This window comes from Aegilops tauschii, chromosome 2 (assembly GCF_002575655.3).
Source record: "Aegilops tauschii subsp. strangulata cultivar AL8/78 chromosome 2, Aet v6.0, whole genome shotgun sequence".
NCBI lineage: Eukaryota > Viridiplantae > Streptophyta > Magnoliopsida > Poales > Poaceae > Aegilops > Aegilops tauschii.
In genome coordinates, this window is record NC_053036.3 from 469,555,644 (window position 1) to 469,565,369 (window position 9,726).

General features: G+C 46.2%; 1 long non-coding RNA gene across 1 annotated transcript; it reads right to left on the reverse strand.

Annotated features, from left to right (window-relative positions):
* Positions 1-655: 655 nt before the first annotated feature.
* LOC141041731 (uncharacterized) lies at positions 656-3,530 on the reverse strand. Its single transcript, XR_012203094.1, has 2 exons — positions 2,506-3,530; positions 656-925 (listed from the first exon to the last, which is right to left on the reverse strand). It is a non-coding gene; the product is annotated as an uncharacterized lncRNA (long non-coding RNA).
* Positions 3,531-9,726: the final 6,196 nt, after the last annotated feature.

Genomic DNA, 9,726 nt, shown 5'->3' on the forward strand with positions numbered 1-9,726 from the left:
GAACCCACTACGCTGATGCCTCCGAATTAACTTATAAGGAGAAAAATCATCTGATCGCATTTTGTACTTACTTTGAGAATTACAATACCTATTATCGAACTCCTCCAAATTATGGTGAATACGTTCCACTAGTGCACGTGTTGAACCACGATAACTTCTATGGAGATACCCTGGTAAGATTTTTTACTATTACGACATCCGTGCATCTTTTGCATACTTCTAAAACTAGTACATCATTGCTAACTATGAAGTTATTACTATGTTTTTCAACAGAAAATCACGATGGATTGTGTGCCTCATCTGATGTATCAGAATGGTCGCCTTGAAGTTCTGAACATAATGCCAGGGCATCCTACGGATCTCACCTGTGCATATCGGATTTCTAAAACCGGTGAACACATGCTAATCAAAGAATGGTAAAAATGTTTGGACATTCGTAAGGAGGTTCTTGGAAGCAACATTAAGCGAAAGGCAAGAATTGGAGACAGGATAATCTCCATTCTCCATAATGGAGAGCCAGGGGCTATCTTGTTTTTTGCTATTTTATGTTAGAGAATATAGTAGGTGTGGCACCCCGGCTCAGAGAAACCGGAACGCCCCGTATTCCAGCCCAGAGATCGAGGAGAAGTCTTCTGGAATACGGCACTGCTTAGCATAGAACAAACCAGCTTTCTATTATTACACAAATATGAATACAAGGTCTCCGATATTACAATGAATAACATCGGTACGGCGACACTACGCCATCCTCAGTTGCTCTATGCAAGCAGCGGAACAACTCGAAGCAGCGGAATAACTATAGCAGCGGAACAACTACGACGGTGGTGAACTCCACTCCGCAGGGACTCTGGCTGGAACGCTTATCCTAGCTCGCAAACCAGGACTCCACGGCAAACAAGCAATCAAATCCGGAATGACCTGCTAACTGGCATGACACGCCAGGTCAGTACATTGAATGTACTTGCAAGCTCACAATAACCAGAAGCATTCAAGACAAACAACAGCATGTCAATTACAGGTTAAGCAGGGATTATCATGAGATCATCAGGCTAATGTGGCATGAACAACATGAAGATGATACAGCTAGAACAATATGAGCCTGGCATGAACATATAAATCTGACGATGCTAGCATGCAATATGATGACACTATATGCACCACTTATTCTTCTCGGGTTACCTCGTAACCATCACATACATCACTTACCAACCTCGGACGTCACACGATTATCTCAGGATCAAGTCAAGCTTGGTATAAACAATACCGTAGTAATCATTAAATGACCACAAGGAGCTTGATCTTTACCCACGATTCTCGCACAACATCACGAATATACAACGACTCGGTATCCTCGATACCACCGTGATCCTTACGGCGATCACAACCCCGGGTTGTCATTAATCAAGTTATTCTTATTACTGTTGACTCATGGTGTGACCTACTTTCGAACTAGGCCCTTACCCGCGGGCGCGGCTATCGATAGATCTAATATACACTCTGCAGAGGTTAGTACACTGTACCCAGACTACGGAACCCATGGCCTCGCACTCCCATTCGGGTGGACCAACGGTGTTCCCACAAAACCGATCTACTGCCATGACACTCTCCCGGCCACTCCGACTCACTCCCCTCTGGGCTAAGTCATGGGTGGCCCCGTGTCTACCTCAAGACACAACGACCACCGTCGTGGCCCAAAACAATAAACCGTCCCAAACGGGGACATGTGCACATAACAACAACAACGGGCACACAAGGCTTATGTCCGCCTACCTGATCAGGGTAGCACGCGCCCATAACCTTCCCTCGTTGGAGGCACCGGCGAGAGGCACAACAATAGACCCAGTTAGGACCGTCCCATACCGGTAAGCGTGGTTGCACTGGTCAACATCGATTCAGCGGCACCATGACTCAGCCAACAGTTGTTCAAGTTCAATTTAATCCAGTTAACTTGAATGCAAATATGCCGAGCCATGATAAAAATTCATGAACATGATATCAACATAATCATGAGGGTATCACATAACTATCCCCCATATCAACAATAAATCATATCCACTGAGCATGGCATACTGACTAGCATGACCATCACCAACATCAACATGTACTACTGGCAAGTATAAACATATGAAAGGAAATACTAGCAGGTAGAACATGATAACAGAGTACAAGACAACCTATCACAAAAGTGAACATGCAAATCTAAACATCATCGGAACAACGATAACCATCTTTTCAACAAGCAAACATTTAATAAAGATTCAAGTTGAAACCCATGGCTACTGCATGACTATCATGCAAGTGGGTATTGTGGCTTGCCTAGGGTGGAAGAAATCACCGGGAGAAAGTGCGAGAAGCTCGCGGAACGAAACGCCGGAAAACGTTCTCTCTCGGAGAGGGATGAATAAGGGCAAGGGCATAATGGTCATTTCCATAGTGTCAAACCATAGTGAAAGCATGGCCAATAGAACGGGCTCGATGAAACGAATAAGTAGGCTTTGGATTCACCTCATTTGGAGCTACGGTTAAAAAGTTATGGAGGGTTGAAGTTCAGGGACTTTTCTGTAAAAATTTCATCACAAACAAGTCCCTGAGTGGATAAGGCAGAAACACAAAGTTAGAAATACGCTTTTGGTCAGCGAAAACGTAAAACGGAATTACGCTTTCACTTATCTGACTTGGCAGGGGCTGGTCAACGCGTGTGGCTGCCAGGTGGGGTCGGGGCTGGGCGGGTCCCGCGGGACGGGGCCCGTCACTTATCCACGTCGGACTGGGAAGGGTCAACACCGTGTGGCTGACCAGTGGGGGCGAGGGAGTCGCGGGCCCCACCTGGCCTCATCTTCTTCCTCCTCTCCCTGCGCCCGACAGGAACAAAGGAGACACGGGAGGGGCGACGCCGGCGACTGCCCCGGCGGCTCCGACAGTCCCCGGCTGCGCTGAGGCCACCGGTAAGACCAGCGAGGAGCGCCGCGTCGATCTGGGCAGGCTGCGGGCGTCGAGGAAGGACGGGGTGGCGGCGCCTTGCGAAGGCAGAGAGCATGCGGCGGCGGACAACTTCGGTGGCGCGCGGCCACACTGGCTCCGGCTACAAGACGAGAGGGTGGGGAGGAGCGCAGGGTCTCGGGGAGTCCTCTGGTGGCTACAGAAAGGAGGGGGAGGGCCGGCATCGATCCAATTTGAGAGGAGACCCGAGGCGGCCATGGCGGGGATGGGAGGGAAGGAGAGCTCCTCGAGCTCAAACGAGAGGCTGGGGAGGCGTAGTGGAGTGAGGCAAAGGCGATGGAGAGCTCGGAGGGGTTCGGGAGTGGCTTAAATAGCCAGCGGGGGAGGGGGCCGAGCTGGCACCGCCGCGGACGCGTGCTCGCGCGCATGAGCTCGGAGGCAGGCGACGAGGGAGGCACAGGGGAGAGCTCACGGGGTAGAAGAGGTCGAGGGACGCAGGGAGGAAGACGACGGCGACGAACCGAGCCAAACGCCACTGTACGCCCGTGGGCACACGGCGGTTTGCGTCGGTGAGCAAGCTGACGGAGGGGGAGAGGGGTCCAGGGGAACGGCGACGACGAGGGCTATCTACTGGACATCATCACGAGCGCGAAGCCGACGAGAGGGGGAGGGGCCCGAGCAAGAAGCCATTCTGGGCGCGGCCATTGCATGCCAAAGTGGTGGTCACCGCGCAGGCTGGCATCCAGAGGATCCAAATGGCTGGCCAATGTTGTCTAGTGGTAAGTCCTTCAAAGATTGGTTTCAACTGTGGTGGTAGATTGGTGAAAACGGCTACGGTCAAATAGAAATAACCCTCTGAAGTTTACGGTAGTAAACTTGGGTGAGCACTGGTGATCAACAGGGAAATTCTTGAAGCCAAATAAGTTGTCTCGGGTGTTTAGGTATGGAGGGACTATGATCCTGGAGATTTTGAGGAGAAATGGACCAAAAATTAATATAGTTGCTTCACAATTGCGTTTTTGGTCCAGAAATGAAGATCATGATGATGCTCTCACATAGAGTATAAACTTGGGCTAAGATTGGGCAAAGCTTGATTATTTGGACATATGAAGATGCTGTAAAAAGCTCATGCCAAATGGACAAGCCAAAATGGCACTTGCTTCACAAACATCATTTCTGTCCAGAAACTTGGAAGAATTTTGGTGATCAAATGGCTCATTGAAATGATGCAAAATTGGGTGGAGAGATGTTTTATGGGCATAATAATGATCTGGTAATTTATCAGGATTTTTGAAGCAATACAAAATGCGCTTTCTTCACAACCTGAAAATATTGCCAGAATCAAATATTTGCTCCTGTGCTCACATAGATGATTGGATGGGTCTGCAAATGGGTGGAGGGGGTTAATATGAGCACATTAAGGAGGGTGCAAAAGTTCATCTCATTTGGATACTCCTAGCTAGTACTTCCTTCACAAAGTCTTCTGTCTGACAAAAACTTTGAAAATTCACTGATGAAGATTGGCTAGGCAAATAAAGTTGAACTTGTGCATGAGGCAATTATTTGGTCATATAAACATGACCAAAAATGTGGGTAGCCACTAGGAAAAATATAAATGACACTTCCTTCAGAAAGTGCCATTTAGGGCAGAATAGAAAAAAGGAATATTGGGGAATTATTTTTGAACATGGCAATGAAAAGTTTTTCCATATTTGATCAAGGTATGACCCAAAAAATTTATTAGAATTATTTGGGAATTTTTGGAGTGAGGGAAATATAGGTTGCTTCACAACCTAAGGCAATTTGAGTTATTCCTTTAATAGAAAAGGAATATTCCCAATAAAAAGAATATTGGGATTTGGTCTAGGATGAAAATGACAGGGTCGAGGGAAGGATTTGGGAATGACAAGCCACTATGGAAGCAAAGAAGAGGGCATCTTCTTCAGTTTCCAGACCACAAAGCCACGGAAAAAGAAAACTTAGGCAAAAACATCGGAAAAACAAAAGAAAAAGAACGGGCCAAAAATCAGGCTGTCACAAACCTTACCCCCTTAAAGAAATCTCGTCCTCGAGATTTGGTTGCTCAGGGAACAAGTATGAATATTATGACTTGAGGAAACCGTTTCCAACTCGGGTATCCTTTTTCCTTTATTGTTGTTCCCACTAAATTTTTATTTGACTGGCCCTGGGTGGTTTGCTTTACTGTATCCACATTCTTGACAGATCTTACCTGGCTTGCTCATGCTTATATAGGCTCCAATTTCTTTTTAGATCTGCTGACTAGCTGACTGTGATTAATTTTCACAACTGAAATATATGTCTGTCTCACAAGTCCAGGAGTGATTTCCGTTGGGTGTGCCACCCGGCACTGACAACCTTTCATGTAATGATGATCAGATTTTTCTGATGAAAACTCATGCTCTGACTCATTTCATTGGGTTTCTCCTTTAAATGCAGGTCCCTTGGGTTCCAAACAGTGAGTTAAAACATAACCGTTTCCTGACAGATTCTGACTCATCGCAGAAGTTTCTGAATCATCTTAACCGGTTCCACTGTCATCAGTATCGGATCCGTACCAAATATTTGATTGTCTCCTATCGCGGCCAGCATATAGGGTTTGGCCTGTATTTTAATATCTGCAGACTTGACTGACGGTGGTTCTGACGGAAAAAATTTGTTCACGACGGGCTATCCATGATGATTCATATAAGTGAGGACTCAGGCTTCCAGACTGTTATTCCTCATGCCGATTACTCATGCTGTAGGCATATCCCTGTGGATCCATACTGACTTAGACTGTCCGGGGGATCTGCACCATGGGGGTCGTGTACAATTTTCATACCTGCCTCACTGGTCTCGCTCCTTCATTATTGTTTTCTTGGTCAGGATCCTTGGCTGAAAGAGCTGGGCCATATTGTTTCTTTGTATGACCACAGGTACTGTCGGTGCAATTTTTCAGCAATCGTAGCTTATCCTCGTTTTTCTGACACGGTAACCTATTAAATGGCAGGTTCAACACCTCTCAAGTTCTGATTGTTGGGAAATGATCATCCGAAACCCTTGCAAGAAATCGGCAAATAAATCAGTAGCCACCAGAACGGTCTTTACAACTCAGATCTGGGACATTACTGGAATAACTCAACCACGGCTCAAGACGGCCGAAAAGCAGCTCAGAGCATGAGACCGGGTCAATAAGGAGAAGGTGGCAGCTCCCTAAAATAGCCAAAAAGCAGCTATAGGGCTACTGTCACAAAAAGAAACTCAACAGTTGTACGAGACGGCCGAAAAGCAGCTCAGACTCGTGACAGTTGTTGAAGAGAGAAACAAAAATCGGCATCCACCCCGGATAGCTAGAAACAGCTCAGATCACAGGCGTGGTGCCGTCATTGGAGAAAAAGGGGACAAGGGCTCATCAGGATCATTTTCCAGGTTCACGAGTACTTGTATTGAGCTCATTGAGGTCGTCAATCCTCATGATCCTTTGTCACACTGCGATGTATACTGGCTTTCTTCTCTTAATCATCCTCACGTGGTTATCAGATCCTCATCCAAGTGACTTGTAAGATCTTGATGGTATGCTCATTGCATATATATGAGGACCTGATTCCGAGACAGACGTGTATTCTGACTGATTCTTGATTCTGACCAAAAGGTTGCGGATCTGATTCTTGGGATTCACTGCCATATGTTGTCAATTCACAGCGTACTACCTTGTACCAATGTCTTACTGAGGAATATTTGCTGGCTTGTGCTCGAAACTTTCATCGGACAGCTCGCTGAAGAAGACTGGGTATCATGCTTCAGAAGCTTACCCCCTTAAAGACTTTGCTAGGGAAAGACTCAGTACCTTATGCTGGAAGCTTTTGCGGTTGCTTACCGAAGAAGGCAGAGTACCTTGCGCGAGAAGTCATCCATGTATCGTACTGAGGAAGATAGATGAATCTTGCCTTCGAAGCTTCTCTGGTATCTTGTGAGGGAAAAGTGGGTTGCTTACACCAGAAACTTCTTATTGTGATATGCGGACCGATTTCCACATATACATGCCATCTTAATATTTCTGATGTTGATTTCTTGTATGAAATAGGGTTTTACTGGACTATCCTCCTTTCTGAGTATATGCCATATTTTTTCTTGCTTCCAGGTACATCGAGTTCCAAAATCATCCTCAACGAAAAATTAAACATGTATCTGAGCCATACCTTTGATAATATTCTGTCAACCTTGCACACAATTTCTCTTCTTGTTGATTTAATCATTTTGTTGTGATGAGTGCATGCTAATGCAAACTTGATACTGACGGTCCACCCAAGATTTCTTTTGCATTTAGACGAGATATTCCAATTTTCATTGCAGTCTGCTGATAATTCCATTTTGTTTAGCTGAATTTCCAAATATATGCATTTCTTGCTGACTCTTCGGGTCCGGTGTCAGCTGACGAGCAACTTTAATAGGGGAAAACTTTGTAACACTGAAGGCCCAAAGAAAGGAACAACAGAAACGACTAAAACAAAAGCACACAAGCATACTACTAAGATAATTAATCAAGCAATCATCACATATTACTGCTACTCACAAAATAATATGCATGCACACCTAAGCACACAAATCTCGCGGAAACTCCGGTATTGCGGTCTAATATGTTGTGGCGGCGTGCACGGAAATTATATCCATGTGTGGAAGGCGTTGGCGTAACTGAAGCTACACCAAGCACTGGCTGAACAGTGGCTGGATCTGGATGGATACACAGGTGAGGACGGACTTAACGATCAAGTAGCGAGACACAAAAGTCACGAATACCTCATCATCAAGCGTACGAAGGGAATCATACCCGTCCAAAGAATGAAATGACAAGGCAAGATAACAGTGGAAGACTGGGTCTAATGCCATTGCCCTTTTCTGATAACAAAGGTCAGCAAGGGTTGCCAAAAGAACGAGATGGAGGGCATGGATGATGATGTGGTCTCATCACACCGAAGAGCAAGCATGATAAGAAGGAGGGCGTAGGTAGTGGATCGGAACCGATACCACCTACACTCACAAGATTAACCATTAGCGATTAAATAATAATCTATATGCATGCTATGCGACAAACAAATGCAGCAATCAAGTGCAACAAACAAACTGGGGTCTATACTACCGCTTTCTAACGTTCGCGCGGTCTAGGGCGTCCTACAGCCAAACCTGCTCTGATACCAAGCGCTGTGGCACCCCGGCTCAGAGAAACCGGAACGCCCCGTATTCCAGCCCAGAGATCGAGGAGAAGTCTTCTGGAATACGGCACTGCTTAGCATAGAACAAACCAGCTTTCTATTATTACACGAATATGAATACAAGGTCTCCGATATTACAATGAATAACATCGGTACGGCGACACTACGCCATCCTCAGTTGCTCTATGCAAGCAGCAGAACAACTCGAAGCAGCGGAATAACTCTAGCAGCGGAACAACGACGACGGTGGTGAACTCCACTCCGCAGGGACTCTGGCTGGAACGCTTATCCTAGCTCGCAAACAAGGACTCCACGGCAAACAAGCAATCAAATCCGGAATGACCTGCTAACTGGCATGACACGCCAGGTCAGTACATTGAATGTACTTGCAAGCTCACAATAACCAGAAGCATTCAAGACAAACAACAGCATGTCAATTACAGGTTAAGCAGGGATTATCATGAGATCATCAGGCTAACGTGGCATGAACAACATGAACATGATACAGCTAGAACAATATGAGCCTGGCATGACCATATAAATCTGACGATGCTAGCATGCAATATGATGACACTATATGCACCACTTATTCTTCTCGGGTTACCTCGTAACCATCACATACATCACTTACCAACCTCGGACGTCACACGATCATCTCAGGATCAAATCAAGCTTGGTATAAACAATACCGTAGTAATCATTAAATGACCACAAGGAGCTTGATCGTTACCCACGATTCTTGCACAACATAACGAATATACAACGACTCGGTATCCTCGATACCACCATGATCCTTACGGCGATCTCAACCCCGGGTTGTCATTAATCAAGTTATTCTTATTACTATTGACTCACGGTGTGACCTACTTTCGAACTGGGCCCTTATCCGCGGGCGTGGCTATCGATAGATTTAATATACACTCTGCAGAGGTTAGTACACTGTACCCACACTACGGAACCTGTCGTGGATATGGGACACGGGTATCCTCATGGAGGTAGCCCGCGGCCCATCATGGGAGGTGGCCCAGCAGGCCGACTTAAACACTTTGAATAAGACCTGGATTGCTATCCATCTTGTAATTGAAAAGAGACTAGTCCTAATCCTACTAGGACTCTACATGTAAGCCGGCCCCTTCAACTTATATAAGGAGGGGCAAGGCTCCCCAAGAGGGACAAGTAAGAAGCTCAATAATCTCTAGGGCTAGACACAACTAGAGGAGAGCCGGCTTATACAGCGACTCCCTCATGAGCATACGGAATAAGACCTAGCCACAAACAGCATGTAGGGTTATTACCGGATGATGTTTCCCGAGGCCCGAAGCTGTCTAAATCCTTGTCTTGTGTTGCGTCTCTCGATTCCGCTCAACCCCTCTCAAGCTACCACATAGATGCGTTGGCCTCGCGACTAAGTCCTGACACTAAGGACATCTGCCGTGACAATTCCACGACAGTTGGCGCCCACCGTGGGGCTTGCGCACGGTGGTGTTGAGTTCTTGGAGGGATATTTTCTCAGGGTTTCGGGAAGCTCGTGATTGGTCAGATGAAGAAAAAGTGGTTTGATTATCAGAATCATGAT